Genomic DNA, 21,877 nt, shown 5'->3' with positions numbered 1-21,877 from the left:
TCAGCAGTGCATATATTTGCTTTTTTTACTGAAGTGATAGAATGCCTGTACAGCCTGGGTCGAAACAAACGATGGTTTTGTACCGATTGACACGTGTTTCAGTATATGCACACCTTCCAGTACACACACATGTTCAGTATATGCACACCTTCCAGTACACACACATGTTCAGTATATGCACACCTTCCAGTACATCCACATGTTCAGTATATGCACACCTTCCAGTACACACACATGTTCAGTATATGCACACCTTCCAGTACACACACATGTTCATATGCACACCTTCCAGTACACACACCTTCCAGTACATCCACATGTTCAGTATATGCACATGTTCAGTATACCCACATGTTCAGTATATGCACTTGTTTCAATTTATGCACCGGTTCCAGTATTTACACATGTTCTGTATATACACCTGTTCAGTATAGCCACATGTTCAGTATATACACCTGTTCAGTATACCCAGATGTTCAGCTAGTATACCCACCGGTTCAGTATAAGCACATGTTCGGTATATGCACGTATCCAGTATATACACGTGTCAGTAACACCCCCCACCCCCAAACCACCACACACTACACAGCCCCCTCTTCTCCCAGTTTTCCCGATTCAGGTTTCGTCATCACTGTTATTGTATATTTAAAGCATTGAGCCTAAAGGAATATTGACATTTATCCCATCCTAGGCCTCACTCCCTCCTTCATATACCCCCCCCCCCCCCCTCCTCCTCCATTTGCACTACCACGACCGCCATTACATGGTTGTCATATGCAATATGGTGGATGCAGTTTGGTGAATGTAGTCGAATGTAGATATCTACCTGACCGATTTCCGTTGAAACAGCTGCAATTACCTCATTATCTGAAACTCTTCTTATCTTGGATAAACACTCGCCATGTTTCTGTATTGTGATTGTAAGCAATGGAATTTTACTCAGGTCCAGACACCGTGTACCTCTTACTGACAACTCACTTGCGTCATTCATCTTCCGCAGATCGGTGCTATTGTACAGCGCCGCAGATATATGTCATGCGTTTTCTATAACACCAGCTTGCTTTTGGTTAGGACAAAAAGGAAGTATTCATCTCCAGTCTGATAGAAGTACTCAACCATCTATTCATTGTGCGGTTCACATCAGCGGTTCTGTAAGAAATGGCATATATACTGAACAAAAAAAAAAAGAAACTTTACATTTTGAGTGAGTGAGGTTAGTTTTACACCTCACTCAGCACTATTCCAGCTATATGACGGCGGTCTGTAAATATTCGAGTCTGGACCAGACAATCCAGGGATCAACAGCGAGTCAGCGAGCCTGACCGCCCCATCCATTAGTCGTCATTTACGACAAGCATGGGGGTATGTTCTCATTTCGCCTACATCCCAATTCGCCTACAGTCTTAAAACAACATGTCATGGTCTGTTGACTGTTGATTACGCAATGGTGAACTAGCGAATTGAGATGTAGGCGAATAGAGACTAAACCAGCATGGGTTATTGGAGACCAATCTAACCCGGATTTTCACGGGTAGACACATTTTGAGAAATGAACTACATGCAAAATAGCTATGGCAAAAGCTATCTGGTTATATATATGTCATTTCTTTCCATGACAAAAGGTTATCCGTTGCCGGTATTTTTACCCGAGCTCATGTTAGAGTTTTACGTCATGCCAGACCAGATATGAACACTGTAATTGCAATAGGTAAAAAAGTTCACGCCTCTTCAACCATACTAAAAGCTTTGATTATGTACGCTCTGCACATACCTGGCAGGAGAAATAGCCTTTCATATGCGCTGATGTGAATCGAACAATGAAAAGATGGTTAAGTACTTCTGTCAGATTGCAGCTGCATATATCCTCTATCCTCTTGTCCTAACCCCAAAGAACGCATGCGTTATAGATAATACAGTGCACTCTGTCCAACTCGGACTCTCTCTTTCTCGGATTGCTGTATAAACCGGACTGAACTTACGGTCCCGACGTAATCCTTCTTTGTTGTCATAATGAAACAGCTCTGTATCTCGGACTCTCATTATTTCGGATTTCGGACCAAAGTGTCAGCCCGAAAAGGTAGTTACACGTAAAAACCTTTGATGCGATTAACACCAATGTGTAAACTATAATTGAGAGTGTTTCCGAGGTCTGCCGACTGTTTGGTAGTGTTTGCCGAGGTCTGCCGAATGTTTGTAAACGTTTCCTGAGCCATACACACTGTTTGGTATTGTTTCCCGAGATCTACTGAATGTTTGTAAACGTTTCCTGAGCCATACACACTGTTTGGTATTGTTTCCCGAGATCTACTGAATGTTTGGAAACGTTTCCTGAGCCATACACACTGTTTGGTATTGTTTGTTGTTAGTTTACTCTCCAGCTATTTTACACCTCCCAGATCCAAGGGAATACATTAAAAAGGAGACCAACTCAAGGGGTCCAGAAAGACTTGGCAAGTCTCGATTGCTCTTGGAGTTGAATGAGTGAGTTTAGTTTCACGCCGCTTTTAGTAATATTCCAGCAATATCACGGCGGGACCCAGCTCTTGGAAGATTTTTCCGGGCTCCATTTTGATTGTCTTTGCAGATATATATTTTGAACAGACACATTTTTTGTAAAAGTCAGCCTATTGCATGTGATATAATGGGTGTATTTTTCTCAGCCGCTAGGTCCAACAGTTTACGGGACGATGTCGCTGTTGATAACCCAGTGGTTAAAGTGTTCGCTCGTCACGCCGAAAACTCGGGTTCGATTCCCCACACATTGGTACAATGCGTAAAACCCAAGTCTGGTGTCCCTCGCCCTGATACTGCTGAAATATTGCTAAAAGAGGCGTAAATCTAGACTATCTCACCCATAGTTTTACTAACCCCGTCACCCGTGAAGGTCCGGGTTAGAATATTGATCTTCAGTAACCCATGCTTGTCGTAAGAGGCGACTAACGGGATCGGGTGGTCAGGCTCGCTGGCTTGGTTGACACATGTCATCGGTTCCCAATTGCGCAGATCGATGCTCATGCTGTTGATCACTGAATTGTCTGGTTCAGACTCGAATATTTACAGACCGCTGCCATATAGCTGGAATATTGCTGAGTGCGGCGTAAAACTAAACTCACTCGCCCATAGTTTAACTTACCCCGTCGCAACGTTTACATGAAACCGGACCCAGTTGCGTACTTGATAGGCTCGCAGTGACCGAGCCTGCTTGTTATGACGTATGCATGCAATCTGTCAGAAGGGCTTGATATATGCTGTAACGTGACTCTTCGCAATTAAGTATATGACTCGTTTACTGATTTTCTGAAATTTGATTTGAATAATGGTGGTAGAGTGGACGAAATGGTAGAAATCAAGTACCACAGTTGCGGTCATTGTGGAGTGAGTGAGTTTAGTTTTGCGCCGCACTCAGCAATAAACCAGCTGTATGGCGGCGGTCTGTAAATAATCGAGTCTGGAACAGACAATCCAGTGATCAACAGCATGAGCATCGATCTACGCAATTGGTATACGATGACATGTGTCAACCATGGTAATTGTTGTGACGTTAGACTGATGTTGAAACTCCCATGGATTTGCTGTATGAATGAAAACACTGAATAAATAAATAAATAAATAAATAAATAAATAAATAAATAAATACACTGTGGAATAAATAAATAAATAAATACACCTGACGTTCAGGAATCATAATAATAATTATAAATAAATTTTTTGAAAAGTGTTTTGATTGTGACTATTGTCACAAACATTGTGAACATGCTAACTAGCATATGCTCCACTTTACACGGATGCAGTAATGAGTGAGTGAGTGAATGCGTTTAGTTTTACGCCGCTTTTAGGAATATTCCAGCAATATCACGGCGAGGGACACCAAAAATGGGTTTCACATATTGTACCCATGTGGGGAATCGAAGCCGTGTCATCGGCGTGAGGAGTGAACGCTTTAACCACTAGGCTACACCACCGTCCCGGGTGCATTAAGGACTAATTCTACCATGCCTTCAGTAAATACTGGATTGTGATTGGTTAATCAAGTCATTCAGAGGTATATAATCACGTTATATACCTCTGATCTTCCAACACAGTATATTTATTGGAACCACTGTAGTTCAGTCACGTTAATGATGAAAGATCCGTTCTCTCTTTTTTTCATTTTGCGTACTCTAATTTCGTGTACATAGGCATCGTCACATAGGGTCAGATATGATGGGCGAGGTCGCTACTGGACATTTACAGTTATGTTCATTGGAATGTATTAACACCGGTCCGTAATGACAACCTATAGACACTTAAACCTAAAATACTTATTCAAATATTTACAAATTTGAAATATGCGTCATGAATCAAAATTGTTTATTTCCGTATTCGTAAATGCACTCCTTAATGTTTTAATCTTATATTTTATACATTTCATGCACATATTGTCTAGTGTGTCACATTGGCCATCTGGCCTGGTGTCTGTATTTTTCTATGTCTTTTTATCGTTGCCATTTTTGACATGTACATTCACGTGACACATAAATAAACTATTTTGTCTGTCTGTCTGTCCGTAAAACGGTTGAAATCAGTTTAGGAATAGATTCATTACCACCGTACAATATATAAGTTTAATATTCTAATGTGTATCCGAGAAAAAATAGTAATGTAGCCATGTTTGTGCATCGCGTAGTAAATCGCCGTTTGGCCATATGTACATATTCTGTTGGTATTCAGTTGTACCATGGGCCATAACCCATTACATGTACGGAATGAATATTATATAGTTAGTTTTAAACGTGTAATTTTCACACACATACCGACACACATAATAGAATTTATTCTGTTGTCCTTCAGTTGTACAACGGGACTTGTAGGCATGCACAAGTACTGTCACTTGTCAGTTTTGAAACATTTACTTCAGAGCTCCAGATAAGATTTAGCTCATGTGGGTACTGTACCCACTGTATTTTTTTGGAGTGGGTATTATGAATGTTGAGTGGGTATTTCATTTTCCGCTACCCACTGCTTTCAAATATGTGCGTATTTCAGTCACTTTACTCACGTAAGTATTATGTCATTGAGCAAGTTTACTGAGCAGGTATGTTCTGCCTTATGTCATACCTAATCAAAACCAACTTAAATATAATGGAAATGATTTCATGAAAAATCACTCATCCTATACTGACAGTACAACACTTGTCCTATACTAACAGTACAACTTGATAGCAATCAATGTCTTTTTCATTACGCAAGCGAATTTTATAAATATATTCGGTATGCATTTGTTTTAAACTTTTTGCGTATCTACCTTTTTAAATGCGTAATTGGTACGCAACAAATTTTTTTCAATGCGTAATTCTAAGCGTATTTTACCCGGATACGCAGCTTATCTGGGCCTCTGAATTAATTTACTTACAAGCGCACACATACGTATACGCACGCACGCACGCACGCACGCACACACACACACACACACACACACACACACACACATATATAGATACATGGCTCATACACTTTCAGACCCGTGAAGGTCCAGGGATAGAATCGATCTTCAGTAACCCATGCTTGTCGAACGGGATCGGGTAGTCAGGCTCGCTGACTTGGTTAATACAAGGCATCGTATCCCAATTGTGTAGATCGATGATCGTGCTGTCCCGTCTCGATTATTTACAGACCGCTGCCATATTATTTTTATTACATGGGTATTTATATAGCGCTATAGTCCATCCCACATGCATATTCAAAGCGCTCCTTCGTTTTTACCCTCGATCATTGGATGTCAATCTCAGCGGCACATCTCTAGCTGGCCTGACCTCATATCGCGTACACCTCATTTCGCCTACACCCTTATCAAAACAAATTTAGGGTTGACTGCACATCACGTAAATGCTGTTATACCTGGTGTAGGCGATATGAGGGTACGCCTAATTATAATAATAATAATAATAATAATAATAGTAGTAGTTTATTATAGTGTCATGTGTTATAAATGATGAGACAGCATAGTACAGCATATAAAATGCAAACACCAGGCCTCGAGAGGCCGAAATGACACCTTAAAAAGAATATTAGCAATATTTAAAAAGCGTTTAAAAAATATGAAAAGATTGTTGACATATAGATACATACATAGGTACATATATAAATACTAGCATCGATGCGTACAAACATAGATATCTACAAAGATACATTCATACATAAATTCATCCATACATAGATACATGCATACATATACCCTTACATACATACATAGATACAAACAATACACACACACACACACACACACACACACACACACACACGCACGCACGCACACACACACACACACACACATACATACATACATACATACATACATACATACATACATACATACATACATACATACATACATACATACATACATACATACATACATACATACATACATACATACATACACACACTTACACAACATATACACGCACATACATACATTATGAGTAGACACAGCTTGGTCACAATCCGAAGCGAATACACAGACATGTGTCATTGTTCAAAATAACTGTCACCTGATCGTCAGACAGGTTGTCTGTGACAAGTATACATAAATATCCATAGCAAGAATCGATACCCATCTGGTGACGTTTTCTAATACATGTGCATACAGACAGCCTATAACAGAATTCATTAGATAGGTACGTGTAATGGTTGGGACTGGGGCGTTGAGTCAGCGAACTGCTCCATTTATTACAACACCTTTAATGGTCTGTAACCGCATCCAACGCTTCCCTTTCATCACCTGGGTCGGTGGGGTAGCCTAGTGGTTAAGGCGTTCGCTCGTCACGCCGAAGTCCCGGGTTCGAATCCCCACATGGGTACAATGTGTGAAGCCCATTTCTGTGTCCCCCGCCGTGATATTGCTGTAATATTGCTAAAAGCACTGTAAAACCAAACTCACTCACTGAAGAAAAAGCAAGTTCTATGGATAGTCAACTTCTTTATTGCAATGAGTGCGACATTTCGGTGCAGGTAATAACACTGTTATCAAGCTAGTGATACAAAGAGTTGAAACAAGGAGAATAAATACATAGCTGCATAGTTTGTATATACAATTGACTAAAACTAACCTCACTGACTCACTCAATCCTTTCATCACCGAGGTCAGATCAACCTACCCAGGCTTGCAGATGTAGTCTCGCACTTATATAACATAGGCCGAGGACAGCTGTGCATGCATACAATGGTTCACTTATAGCACAGGCCAAAGATATTAAAGAATGCAGTCAACACGGTACAATATATACCCAAGACAGGCGTGTATACACCCTGTCAACAAGGTATGACACGAGAAAGAATCCCACGACGACTGTACAGTCAACCATATCTAGACCCCTGACAACTGTGTATACATACAGTCAATCACATCTAGACCCCTGACAACTGTGTATACATACAGTCAACCATATCTAGACCCCTGACAACTGTGTATACATACAGTCAATCACATCAAGACCACTGACAACTGTGTATACAAACAGTCAATCACATCTAGACCCTGACAACTGTGTATACAAACAGTCAATCACATCTAGACCCTGACAACTGTGTATACATACAGTCAATCACATCTAGACCCTGACAACTGTGTATACATACAGTCAATCACATCTAGACCCTGACAACTGTGTATACATACGGTCAGTGACAATCACAATCATCTTGACCCTGACAACTGTGTATACATACAGTCAATCACATCTAGACCCCTGACAACTGTGTATGCATACAGTCAATCACATCAACCCTGACAACTGTGTATACATACAGTCAATCTCATCTGGACCCTGACAACTGTGTGTATACAAACAGTCAATCACATCTGGACCCTGACAACTGTGTATACATACAGTCAATCACATCTGGACCCTGACAACTGTGTATACATACAGTCAATCACATCTAGACCCTGACAACTGTGTATACATACAGTCAATCACATGTAGACCCCTGACAACTGTGTATACATACAGTCAACCATATCTAGACCACTGACAACTGTGTATACATACAGTCAATCACATCTAGACCCCTGACAACTGTGTATACATACAGTCAACCATATCTAGATCACTGACAACTGTGTATACATACAGTCAATCACATCTAGACCACTGACAACTGTGTATACATACAGTCAATCACATCTTGACCCTGACAACTGTGTATACATACAGTCAGTCACATCTAGACCCCTGGCAACTGTGTATACATACAGTCAATCACATCTTGACCCCTGACAACTGTGTATACATACAGTCAACCATATCTAGACCCCTGACAACTGTGTATACATAGAGTCAATCACATCTAGACCCTGACAACTGTGTATACATACAGTCAATCACATCTAGACCACTGACAACTGTGTATACATACAGTCAATCACATCTAGCCCCTGACAACTGTGTATATATACAGTCAATAACATCTAGACCCCTGACAACTGTGTATACATACAGTCAATCACATCTAGCCCCTGACAACTGTGTATACATACAGTCAATCACATCTAGACCCCTGACAACTGTGTATACATACAGTCAATCACATCTAGACCCCTGACAACTGTGTATACATACAGTCAACCATATCTAGACCCTGACAACTGTGTATACATACAGTCAATCACATCTAGACCCTGACAACTGTGTATACATACAGTCAATCACATCTAGACCCCTGACAACTGTGTATACATACAGTCAATCACATCTAGACCCCTGACAACTGTGTATATATACAGTCAATCACATCTAGACCCTGACAACTGTGTATACATACAGTCAACCATATCTAGACCCTGACAACTGTGTATACATACAGTCAACCATATCTAGACCCCTGGCAACTGTGTATATATACAGTCAACCATATCTAGACCCCTGACAACTGTGTATACATACAGTCAACCATATCTAGACCCCTGACAACTGTGTATACATACAGTCAACCATATCTAGACCCCTGGCAACTGTGTATACATACAGTCAATCACATCTAGACCCCTGACAACTGTGTATACATACAGTCAATCACATCTAGACCCTGACAACTGTGTATACATACAGTCAATCACATCTAGACCCTGACAACTGTGTATATATACAGTCAATCACATCTAGACCCCTGACAACTGTGTATATATACAGTCAATCACATCAAGCCCCCTGACAACTGTGTATACATACAGTCAACCATATCTAGCCCCTGACAACTGTGTATACATACAGTCAATCACATCTAGACCCCTGACAACTGTGTATACATACAGTCAATCACATCTAGACCCCTGACAACTGTGTATACATACAGTCAACCATATCTAGACCCCTGACAACTGTGTATACATACAGTCAACCATATCTAGACCCCTGGCAACTGTGCATATATACAGTCAATCACATCTAGACCCCTGACAACTGTGTATACATACAGTCAATCACATCTAGACCCTGACAACTGTGTATACATACAGTCAATCACATCTAGACCCTGACAACTGTGTATACATACAGTCAATCACATCTAGACCCCTGACAACTGTGTATATATACAGTCAATCACATCAAGACCCCTGACAACTGTGTATACATACAGTCAATCATATCTAGCCCCTGACAACTGTGTATACATACAGTCAATCACATCTAGACCCTGACAACTGTGTATACATACAGTCAATCACATCTAGACCCTGACAACTGTGTATACATACAGTCAATCACATCTAGACCCCTGACAACTGTGTATACATACAGTCAACCATATCTAGACCCCTGACAACTGTGTATATATACAGTCAATCACATCTAGACCCCTGACAACTGTGTATACATACAGTCAATCACATCTAGACCCCTGACAACTGTGTATACATACAGTCAATCATATCTAGACCCCTGACAAATGTGTATACATACAGTCAATCACATCTAGACCCTGACAACTGTGTATACATACAACCACTAGGTATGAAAAAATGTCCGAGGAAGACTGTGTATACATACAGCCAATCACATCTAGACCCCTGACAACTGTGTATACATACAGCTGTATGGACTGTAAGTCTCGCGAGGCGCTACTTCCGGTACTAATCTGTTTCCCGGCTCCCTTCGCGCGAAATGCGAGACGGGGCCCAGCTTACTTCCGGTACCAGATTTCCGATTACAAGCGTACATGTATATTCAAGAACCAGTTCTGGTTCCAAATTGCGCTTTGCGTTCCAAATATGATGTTACTAGACCGGACCAAGTGTACAACATGTTTGTCTGTCCCAACTGTTGACAGAGGTAGTAGCTGGTTAATTTTGGGATGGGTAGATCGGACATTTGTTGTTCCTGCAAGGATGATCGGTTCCTTACTGTCATCTGACAACCATGAGACCATTCGGAAAGGTATGAAACGTTTTTTGTCACCGGAAGTACTCAGATCTCGTGAAGAGCCGTGACCTACTTATGGGCCCTATTGTCCATATATTGCTCGGATGGTACACAATGCCTCTGCAATGACACAGCGATTTGCGGAAAATATCACCGTGTTATCTCGACACCCAGGACCAGTCAGTCAGTCAGTCAGTGGTGGTGGAAAGTTACAGGAGAGATCGACAGGGCGCAGCAAGCTGTTCAAGTGCCGGCTCTCGTCCGTCAACACGGGGCCAGACATCGTGACGAGCCTCGGTGCATATAATGGTACTATGCAGTTACCTTTAGAACCCTTGTCACTTTCCACGGGCATATCGGTGGCGTCAAAACCATTTGCAAATAAATTTAAAACAAAACGAAGTAAATATTTTGAAGAAAAATATATGTTATAATTGTGACTTTCAAGGAAAGGCAACCAGCTATACACTCTGACACACATTTAAGTTATACAACGGCGGTCGGTGATCGGGTCTGGACCACACAATCTGGTGACGGACATCACAATAAACTGCCGGCCTACATACCTCTTATTTTATTTTTATTTTAATAAACCCAATACTAGAAAAGAAACCACAACCACATTTAAACAAAAACGAAGAATAGCTCTTCATACACATGGAAAAAATATCGCAACATCTCATATTCTTGATGAGTGAGTGAGTTTTTGGTTTTACGCCGCTTTTAGCAATATTCCAGCAATATCACGGCGGGGGAGACCAGAAATGGGCTTCACACATAGTACCCATGTGGGGAATCGAACCCGGGTCTTCGGCGCGACGAGCGAACGCTTTATCCACTAGGCTACCCCACCGCCCCTCATATTCTTGATAACATCAGTATGCTACTATTAACCATTATAAAGGAATTTATCGAAACCTCATTTTTACTTACTGTGAAAAAAATGACCCCAAGGAATAATTAAATTGCAAATCTAAATTTACGTAAAGAACGAAAAATTGTAGTTTATCCTGAGAAGTAAAGATGGAGGCAATCATTTTGTATTGCTCATAAGTACGGTCACATGATCAAGTCATTTTCATGATTTTGGCATACAGTCCTCAAGAAATCACATGCGTGTCGATAACCGAGCACACTGTCAATGCTGTAACCTCTGCCAACTGCAACAAAATCTTTTACCCCTCTCCTCACTGACTTATCAGACGTTGAATTCGACGTTAAGGTTTGTGTTCCATGCTTGATACGAGTAGATGGCTCTTTGGCTTGTTTACGATCCCTAATGTCCTAAGAAAAGTTCTATGAGATTGAAATATGGACCCCTAGCGGGCCGAGGTAGAGTTGCTACCGCCTCTTGACTTAAGAAAATGGACGTACACATTGTCGTCCCTGAGGACCGGCCGTGTGGTCAGGGGATGGTCATGAAAATGTGGTACAACAACTCGATGTTGAATGTCAGTGATGTACCGTTCTTCTTTCAGATTTTGAGTGATAGTCACAAGGTCATGTTTACAGTTATACTGTTCTATATACCAATAACCTGTCGTCTTTGAGCAGTTGTCATTTAAGGAGGCCCCGAAATCAATTGATTTTCCAAGTTATCAAGCTGTAAGAGTGAGTGAGTGAGTTCAGTTTTACGCCGCTTTTAACAATATTCCAGCAATATCAGAGCGGGGGACACCAGAAATGGGCTTCACACCTTGTACCCATTTTGGGAATCGAACCCGGGTCTTCGGCGTGACGAACGAACGCTTTAACCACTAGGCTACCCCACCGCCCTCAAGCTGTAAGAACATTAACTTGACCAGAACAAGTATTTATTGCACGTGATGTCCGTGTGATCGTATCATGTGCACATCTAAAATCAATGTATGGTACGCTCGAAGGATAGAAATAATCATACAAAGAAATCTAATTATGATATGAATATAAATGGCTATTTGTATGTTAAAAATCATCGGTGTTGCGATACTTTTTTCCATGAGTATGTTTGAAACAGGGATCATAGATGTGTTTCGGACACCAAGGTTTGCAGTGTTTTGACGACAGTTTTCAACCTGGTAAGGTATCGAAAAGGCTTTTTGTTACGGCCACTGGGTTTAGACAAACGTAAATAATTAACATCGGATCCGGCTGGCTGTATATGAATAAGACTGTCGACACACTGACAACACTCTGTCCCAGTGCTGCTGTATTTGCACACAACAACAGCTAGGCGAGTTTCTTGTCGTTCCGCTCTACAGATTATCTTAAGCATAGAGAGATTGAATTTGCAGACTGGTTTGAATATGCAGGGCTCCAGATATTTTTCATGATCAGGAGTACGTACTCCTTATTTTTCAATATAGGAGTACTGGAAAACAATAATTTAGAGTACTGAATGGAATTTAATGGATTATCAGTAATCTTGTGTTTCGTTTCAAATATGCAACACAACATTGCTACTCTTGTGTAAACAGGTCAGTACACAATAAAACAATACTTTTTTCAGATATATACGTCTGTAAATGATTCTAAGACCGTACACCATTGCTGTGGTGCGTATCTGCTACGTTTTCTAAATTATTTCCTACCGTATCGCGCTTATTTTATATCCGTACATACGCCGATACGGCCCTTATCTGGAGCCCTGAATATGTATCAATATAACTTGAATATATACAAAATTGTTGTTTTCGGAACAAAGTATATATTTTGAAAAGTGTTTTGATTGTGACATGTTGCAAACATTGGGTACGTTGCCTTTTAAATAGTCACAAAGCAGAAAATCTAGGCTGAATTTTAATCAGTGTCTCCATAATCGATAAAATTATCGATATCTACACTAGTAGATTTACATACCACGAGTCGTTGACGGGTCACATGATACTGTTGGCCTGGGGGTGCTGAGTGGTGCCGGAGATCTAGGAGGATACCGTGCAGCTGATGTTGATGGCACTGTCAAACCGGTCGACGTCTCAGAGTGGTCAAGCTCAATGACAGGTTGACCGGATTCAATATCCTCCTCTATCCCGACAAGCGAGGACGAGTCGGACCCGGATAGAGCACCTATGAGGTGTATGTTCACTTTTTGGTTGGGGTCCACCTCCAGAAGCCGGGTCCTTCATGCCACTGACGTTCCACTTAGCCCTTCTCAACAAGTCTTTCCACTTCTTCTTTATGTCTTCGACGTCACGGCTGACACCGCCGATCGGGAGTTGATCACGGCCGCGATCTTCCTCCATTCTTCTTGTTTTTGTCTATTTGTCACGGAGTTCGTGAGCCGGGACTGTAGAATATTCTTCCTATCGTTGTACATTTCTAACAGACTTTGACAAATAATTTCACCTTCGGTGAAGTTAGGTTTCTGTTGCTTACGTGAGTCGGCCATCATGGATCGATCAAGGAATGCCGCGAAGTTCTTTGGCGCGATTTCCCGGATTTCAAAAATTAATAATCTAATTACGCCCAGACGTATGGCCGTTACGTCAGGCTTAGCTACACCGTGACTAAGCCTCGGTTGGCATGCTGCGTAAAAGGAAGGCGCCGGTAAGCCTGGCATAACGCTTTACGGCTGACGTAAGCTACGCCTGAGATATGCATCCGGGTACTGATGTATACTTTTTTTTGTACCTTAGTTTATCTGGATGAATATCACTTCTATACACATTCACCTACGTACATACATAATAACTGTCACTTGATCGTCAGACAGGTTGTCTGTGACCAATATACATAAATATATCTAATCGATAGAAGGATCGATGGCCATCTGCTAATGTATTGAAGTACATGTGACTGGGGCGGTCAGTTAGGACCGACTAGACTAGCGAACACAAGTGACTATACATTCATGTTTTATAATGGCAACACACACAATGTCTGTGGCATGGAAGTCACAAAACAAAATAATCCCGAAATACCGGATGTGACTTGATTTCAAGTGGATACTTTACTTTGCCCAGTAATGTATTTGATGTCGGCAGTTTTGCAGAAATGTGGCTTCATCACAGGGAGGCTTTAGCCAAGCTAAATAACGGCGGTCACTGGTTGGGTCCGGTCCAGGTGTACTTATGATTGGCATCATAATAATCATTTTGCGCACATGTCACAATATTCACCCCCAATGTGCATTGGTTAAAATGTCAACAACTGTCACTCCCAATGTGCATTGGTTAAAATGTCAACAATATTCACCCCCAATGTGCATTGGTTAACATGTCAGCAATATTCACCTCCAATGTGCATTGGTTAAAATGTCAACCATATTCACCTCCAATGTGCATTGGTTAAAATGTCAACAATATTCACCTCCAATGTGCATTGGTTAAAATGTCAACAATATTCACCTCCAATGTGCATTGGTTAAAATGTCAACAATATTCACCTCCAATGTGCATTGGTTAAAATGTCAACAATATTCACCTCCAATGTGCATTGGTTAAAATGTCAACAATATTCACCTCCAATGTGCATTGGTTAAAATGTCAACAATATTCACCCCCAATGTGCATTGGTTAAAATGTCAACAATATTCACCTCCAATGTGCATTGGTTAAAATGTCAACAATATTCACCTCCAATGTGCATTGGTTAAAATGTCAACAATATTCACCTCCAATGTGCATTGGTTAAAATGTCAACAATATTCACCTCCAATGTGCATTGGTTAAAATGTCAACAATATTCACCTCCAATGTGCATTGGTTAAAATGTCAACAATATTCACCACCAATGTGCATTGGTTAAAATGTCAACAATATTCACCTCCAATGTGCATTGGTTAAAATGTCAACAATATTCACCTCCAATGTGCATTGGTTAAAATGTCAACAATATTCACCCCTGATGTGCATTGGTTAAAATGTCAACAATATTCACCACCAATGTGCATTGGTTAAAATGTCAACAATATTCACCCCCAATGTGCATTGGTTAAAATGTCAACAATATTCACCCCTGATGTGCATTGGTTAAAATGTCAACAATATTCACCCCTGATGTGCATTGGTTAAAATGTCAACAATATTCACCCCTGATGTGCATTGGTTAAAATGTCAACAATATTCACCTCCAATGTACACTGACGTAAATGCATCATTGACCCTCGATTGTTGACAACATTCACTCCTAAAGTAATGTCGGAAATAGAATAAAACTGTATTTTCTCATTTATCTCTACAATTAATGTAGTTGATATGTGAAAGTGTGAAATATCTGTTAAACTAAGTTCGGCCTAACTTCAGTCTCAGTGGTAGAGACATAGGAAACGTAGAAAAAGGACTTTACTGAGGAGAGATTAGTGCAGAAACCAGCAATGCGCTTTTTTTCCAAAACGATTTATTTGGAACAGACCATGGCTTTATGCAAATTAGTGTGCAACGATATTGTATTACAAAGGACACTTTTTAAATGCCCAATTTGAAATTAGACGTAGCTTCATTATAAACGATAGCTGGCGTAAAAAGTAATAACTTTCATGCTGAAATTATTAAGGATGTAGCTACCATGGAGTCTCACTGTCACTATATTAAAAAACAGATAGGAGGGTTCGTCTCAAAAGCAAAACCTGGACGGGGGTCGCAGACGATCGTTGGGGTCGGGCTGGGGGATAGAGATATCAGCTAAGATAAGATAATCCTTAAGGGCAATTATACAGGGAAAGTACACGGCATGACATAACAATTTACAAATAATATCCAGTCCTGTCGATCTTCGCGATCGGGTGGTCATGCCACCTATATATTTTGAGACATTTAATACGATGCGTTTCTATGGTTAGCAGGTATCATACTCTTTTACATAAACTTATGAATGAAAGACACGTAAGATGTTAATCAATAGATGAAGCACAGTCAACACACATGAAAAAGCACAAAATATCTTTGAGATGACCCCTTGTGTCAGTAGGCAGCACGTGCATTTCATGCCAGGTGAGTCGACGGTCCGTCGTCATACCTGGCTGAGCGACCTAATTGCCATCTATAGTTTGATCTATTGTTTTCAGCAGCTATTCGTATTTTTTCTAAGTTTGCCCGATTTTACGAGTGAACATGCTTTTCTGGATATCCTATTACGCATCCCGCTGAATGCCCAGTTAGGCCGAAGTGGGTTGTTTCGACATAAGCTATTTGCAATTGTGTAAATTTTAGGGATACAGAGTAACAGCCTAAAAACAGTTTTTTTTCTATTTCCGACAGTACTTTAAAATAATGTTCATTGCTTCATGTATAAAATGTATAACAATGACTAGGCAAACTATGGAGAGATATGCTTGAAAACCAACGCAGTGTGTGGAAGTGTAACGGCGTCCTGTGACATGACACAGACCCCGAGGACAGTGGGCCAGTAGGTCTATTAGATAATACCCTTATTCCACAGGAGTCAGCGTATTCCGGTTCGTCGCGTCCTTACCTTACTGTGTCAATGGCCTTCAATCGTGTCATGGCTGCAGACCAACAGCTGGCCTCTGTATACCACATGTACTCGGTTGTTTTCCTACACTGGAGAGTGAGGTCGTACTGTGGGTAAATTCCCTGTGGCTTGACATCATTACATAGCTATACTCACGTATTTGTCAACGTGATGTATGACTCAGAAACAAGATATACCATCTGCAAGGTTGAGCGTGAGTACCTTAGAGATTTGGTGATTGGGCACTGTGTGATTGATTGGGTGGGTGAGTGGTTGAGTGAGAGTTTTGGTGGTTGATTGGCTGAGTGAATGGATGGGTGGTTGAACAGTTGAGTGGTTAAGTCAATGGTTGAGTTGAGTGGTTGAGTGAATTGTTGAGTTAGTGGCCGAGTGAATGGTCGAGTGAGTGAGAGTGGTTGAGTAAGTGGTTGAGTGAGTGGTTGAGAGTGAACGGTGGTTGTTTGAGTGGTTGAATAGTTTGAGTGAGTGGTTGAGTGAGTGGTTGAGTGAGTGGTTGAGTGAGTGGTTGAGTGAGTGGTTGAGTAAGTGGTTGAGTGAATGGTTGAGTGGATGTGAGTGGTTGTGTGAGAGTGGTTGGTGGTTGAGTGGTTGAGTGAGAGTGGTTGAGTGAGTGGTTGTGTGGTTTGAAGTGGTGGAGTGAATTGGTTGAGTGAATGGTTGAGGTTGAGTGAGTTGAGTGAATGGTTGAATGGTTGAGTGAGTGGTTGAGTGAGTGGTTGAGTGAGTGGTTGAGTGAGTGGTTGAGTGAATGGTTGAGAGTGAACGGTTGAGTGAGAGTGGTTGAGTGAGTGGTTGAGTGAGTGGTTGAGTGAGTGGTTGAGTTGAGTGTTTGAGTGAGTGGTTGAGTGAGTGGTTGAGTGAGTGGTTGAGTGTGTGGTTGAGTGAGTGGTTGAGTGAATGGTTGAGTGAGTGGTTGAGTGAGTGGTTGAGTGAATGGTTGAGTGAGTGGTTGAGTGAGTGGTTGAGTGAATGGTTGAGTGAATGGTTGAGTGAGTGGTTGAGTGAATGGTTGAGTGAGTGGTTGAGTGAATGGTTGAGTGAGTGGTTGAGTGAATGTTGTTGAGTGAATGGTTGAGTGGTTGAGGTTGAGCGTGGTTGATGGTGAGTGAATGGTTGAGTTGAGTGGTTGAGTGAATGTGAGTTGAATGGTTGGAAGTGGTTGAGTGAATGGTTGAGTGAGTGGTTGAGTGAATGGTTGAGTGAGTGGTTGAGTGAGTGGTTGAGTGAATGGTTGAGTGAGTGGTTGAGTGAGTGGTTGAGTGAGTGGTTGAGTGAGTGGTTGAGTGAGAATGGTTGAGCGAGTGGTTGAGTGAGTGGTTGAGTGAATGGTTGAGTGAGTGGTTGAGTGAGTGGTTGAGTGAGTGGTTGAGTGAGTGGTTGAGTGAGTGGTTGAGTGAGTGGTTGAGTGAATGGTTGAGTGAGTGGTTGAGTGAGTGGTTGAGTGAGTGGTTGAGTGAGTGGTTGAGTGAGTGGTTGAGTGGTTGAGAGTGAGTGGTTGAGTGAGTGGTTGAGTGAGTGGTGGTTGAGTGAAAGTGGTTGAGTGAGTGGTTGAGTGAGTGGTTGAGTGAATGGTTGAGTGAGTGGTTGAGCAGAGTGGTTGAGTGAATGGTTGAGTGAGTGGTTGAGTGAGTGGTTGAGTGAATGGTTGAGTGAATGAATGGTTGAGTGAATGGTTGAGTGAGTGGTTGAGTGAATGGTTGAGTGAGTGGTTGAGTGAGTTGAGTGAGTGGTTGAGTGAGTGGTTGAGTGAGTGAGTGTTGAGCTGAGTGAATGGTTGAGTGAATGGTTGAGTGAGTGGTTGAGTGAATGGTTGAGTGGTTGAGTGAATGGTTGAGTGAGTGGTTGAGTGAATGGTTGAGTGAGTGGTTGAGTGAGTGGTTGAGTGAGTGGTTGAGTGAATGGTTGAGTGAAGTGGTTGAGCAGAGTGGTTGAGTGAGTGGTTGAGTGAGTGGTTGAGTGAATGGTTGAGTGAATGGTTGAGTGAATGGTTGAGTGAGTGAGTTGAGTGAATGGTTGAGTGAGTGGTTGAGTGAGTGGTTGAGTAAGTGGTTGAGTGGTTGAGCGAGAGTGGTGGTTGAGTGAGGTTGAGTGAGTGGTTGAGTGAATGGTTGAGTGAATGGTTGAGTGAGTGGTTGAGTGAATGGTTGAGTGAGTGGTTGAGTGAGTGGTTGAGTGAGTGGTTGAGCGAGTGGTTGAGTGAGTGGTTGAGTGAGTGGTTGAGTGAATGGTTGAGTGAGTGGTTGAGTGAGTGGTTGAGTGAATGGTTGAGTGAGTGGTTGAGTGAGTGGTTGAGTGAATGGTTGAGTGAGTGGTTGAGTGAATGGTTGAGTGAGTGGTTGAGTGAATGGTTGAGTGAGTGGTTGAGTGAATGTGGTTGAGTGAGTGGTTGAGTGAGTGGTTGAGTGAGTGAGTGGTTGAGTGAGTGGTTGAGTGAATGGTTTGAGTGAGTGGTTGTTGAGAAGTGGTTGAGCGAGTGGTTGAGTGAGTGGTTGAGTGAGTGGTTGAGTGAGTGAGTGTTGAGTGGTTGAGCGAGTGGTTGAGCGAGTGGTTGAGTGAATGGTTGAGTGAGTGGTTGAGTGAGTGGTTGAGTGAATGGTTGAGTGAGTGGTTGAGTGAGTGGTTGAGTGAGTGGTTGAGTGAGTGGTTGAGTGAGTGAGTGAGTTGAGTGAGTGGTTGAGTGAGTGGTTGAGTGAGTGGTTGAGTGAGTGGTTGGGTGAGTGGTTGAGAGTGGTTGAGTGAGTGGTTGAGTGAGTGGTTGAGTGAGTGGTTGAGTGAGTGGTTGAGTGAGTGGTTGAGTGAATGGTTGAGTGAGTGGTTGAGTGAGTGGTTGAGTGAGTGGTTGAGTGAGTGGTTGGTTGAGTGAGTGGTTGAGTGAGTGGTTGAGTGAGTGGTTGAGTGAGTGGTTGAGTGAGTGGTTGAGTGAATGGTTGAGTGAGTGGTTGAGTGAGTGGTTGAGTGGTTGAGTGAGTGGTTGAGTGAGTGGTTGAGTGAGTGGTTGAGTGAGTGGTTGAGTGAGTGGTTGAGAGTGAGTGGTTGAGTGAGTGGTTGAGTGAGTGGTTGAGTGAGTGGTTGAGTGAGAGGTTGAGTGAGTGGTTGAGTGAATGGTTGAGTGGTTGAGTGAAGGTTGAGTGAGTTGAGTGAGTGGTTGAGTGAAGGTTGAGTGGTGGTTGAGTGAGTGAATGAGTTTGAGTGAATGGTTGAGTGAGTTGAGGTTTGAGTGAGTGGTTGAGTGAGTGGTTGAGTGAATGGTTGAGTGAGTGGTTGAGTGAAGTGTTGTGGTTGAGTGAGTTGGTTGAGTGGTTGAGTGAGTGGTTGGTGAGTGAGTGGTTGAGTGAGTGGTTGAGTGATTACACAGTGTGTTGTAATTGAATGGTTACCAGTGAGTGGTTGAGATCATGGAATGACTGAGTGGTTGAGTGACATGGTTGTCTGACAATCACATAATCACCAGTGCTTTACGAAGGAAGCAAGATAGTTGTCAACCTATTTTGGAACTACCAGTGGTTTACGAAGGACATAAATGGTGTTGTCTGACAATCACACAATTACGCGTGGTTTACGAAAGACGTAAGTGTGTTGTTTCACAATTATGGAACTACCAGTGGTCCATGACGGCATAAGCTGGGTTTTAGGTAGGTCCTAAGTGTGAGGTTGACAATGAAGCCATTTCAAGAGCTTACGACGGACGTAAATATATTGTATGAGTGAGTGAGAGTTTAGTTTTACGCCGCACTCTGCAATATTCCAGCTATATGGCGGCGATATATTGCATGACAGTAACAGGACTACAAAAAGCTAACAAAAGGCGGAAGTAAATAAGAATAAATAGATAATGCAAATATTAATTATGTTAATGCAGATTTCACCCTTCTATCACCACAGTATAAATAAACGCATAACATAAACAAATAAACAAATGAAGAAATTGCGTAGTCACGGTGCTATCATCGGCAGTGTTGTATGTACGAGCCTCCACTGACGACTTGACCCAGATATCTAAACTTACCGTCGTGACAACACACCTGGCGACAGGGCAGGTAAACAATGCTATTTTTATTCAAAAGTTTCCACTAACTACCGAGGTCAAAGTCCAAGTGCGTGCGTTTGTCATATCCCATTGAAGTCAGCTCAGGAGACAGCTGAACGCTGTGTCACAGTGACGGTGCACCAAATATAGAGTCTATATAGACACGTAATACATTCATGTAATAATGATATTTAATGCACCAAATATATAGTTTATATAGATACGGAATGCATTTTATAACCATGGTATATAATGCACAAATATAAAGTTTATATAGATACGTAATACATTTATGTAATAATGATATATAAAGCACCTAATAGAAAGTTTATATAGATACGGAATGCATTTTATAATCATGATATATAATGCACCAAATATAAAGTTTATATAGATATATCATATATTTATATTGTAAATATATATAATGAACCAAATATAAAGTTTATATAGATACGGAATGCATTTCATAATCATGATATATAATGCACCAAATAGAAAGTTTATATGGATTTTTAATGCATTTATATTGTAAAGATATATAATGAACCAAATATAAAGTTTATATAGATACGAAATACATTTATGTAATAATGATATATAATGCATTTGTATTGTAAAAATGTATAATAAACCAAATATAAAGTTTATATAGATACGGAATGCATTTTATAATCATGATATATAATGCACAAATATAAAGTTTATATGGATATATAATGCATTTATATTGTAAAGATATATAATGAACCAAATATAAAGTTATATAGATACGGAATGCATTTTACAATCATGATATATAATGCACCTAATAGAAAGTGTATATGATATATAATGCATTTATATTGTAAAGATGTATAATGAAACAAATATAAAGTTTATATAGATACGGAATGCATTTTATAATCATGATATATATAATACACGAAATATAAAGTTTATATACATACGTAATACATTTATGTAATAATGATATATAATGCATTTGTATTGTAAAAATGTATAATGAACCAAATATAAAGTTTATATAGATGCGGAA

The sequence above is a fragment of the Haliotis rubra genome, unplaced genomic scaffold, assembly GCF_003918875.1.
Source record: "Haliotis rubra isolate DU_JTF1 unplaced genomic scaffold, ASM391887v1 Scf1453, whole genome shotgun sequence".
Taxonomy (NCBI): domain Eukaryota; kingdom Metazoa; phylum Mollusca; class Gastropoda; order Lepetellida; family Haliotidae; genus Haliotis; species Haliotis rubra.
This window is presented reverse-complemented; position numbering follows the sequence as displayed.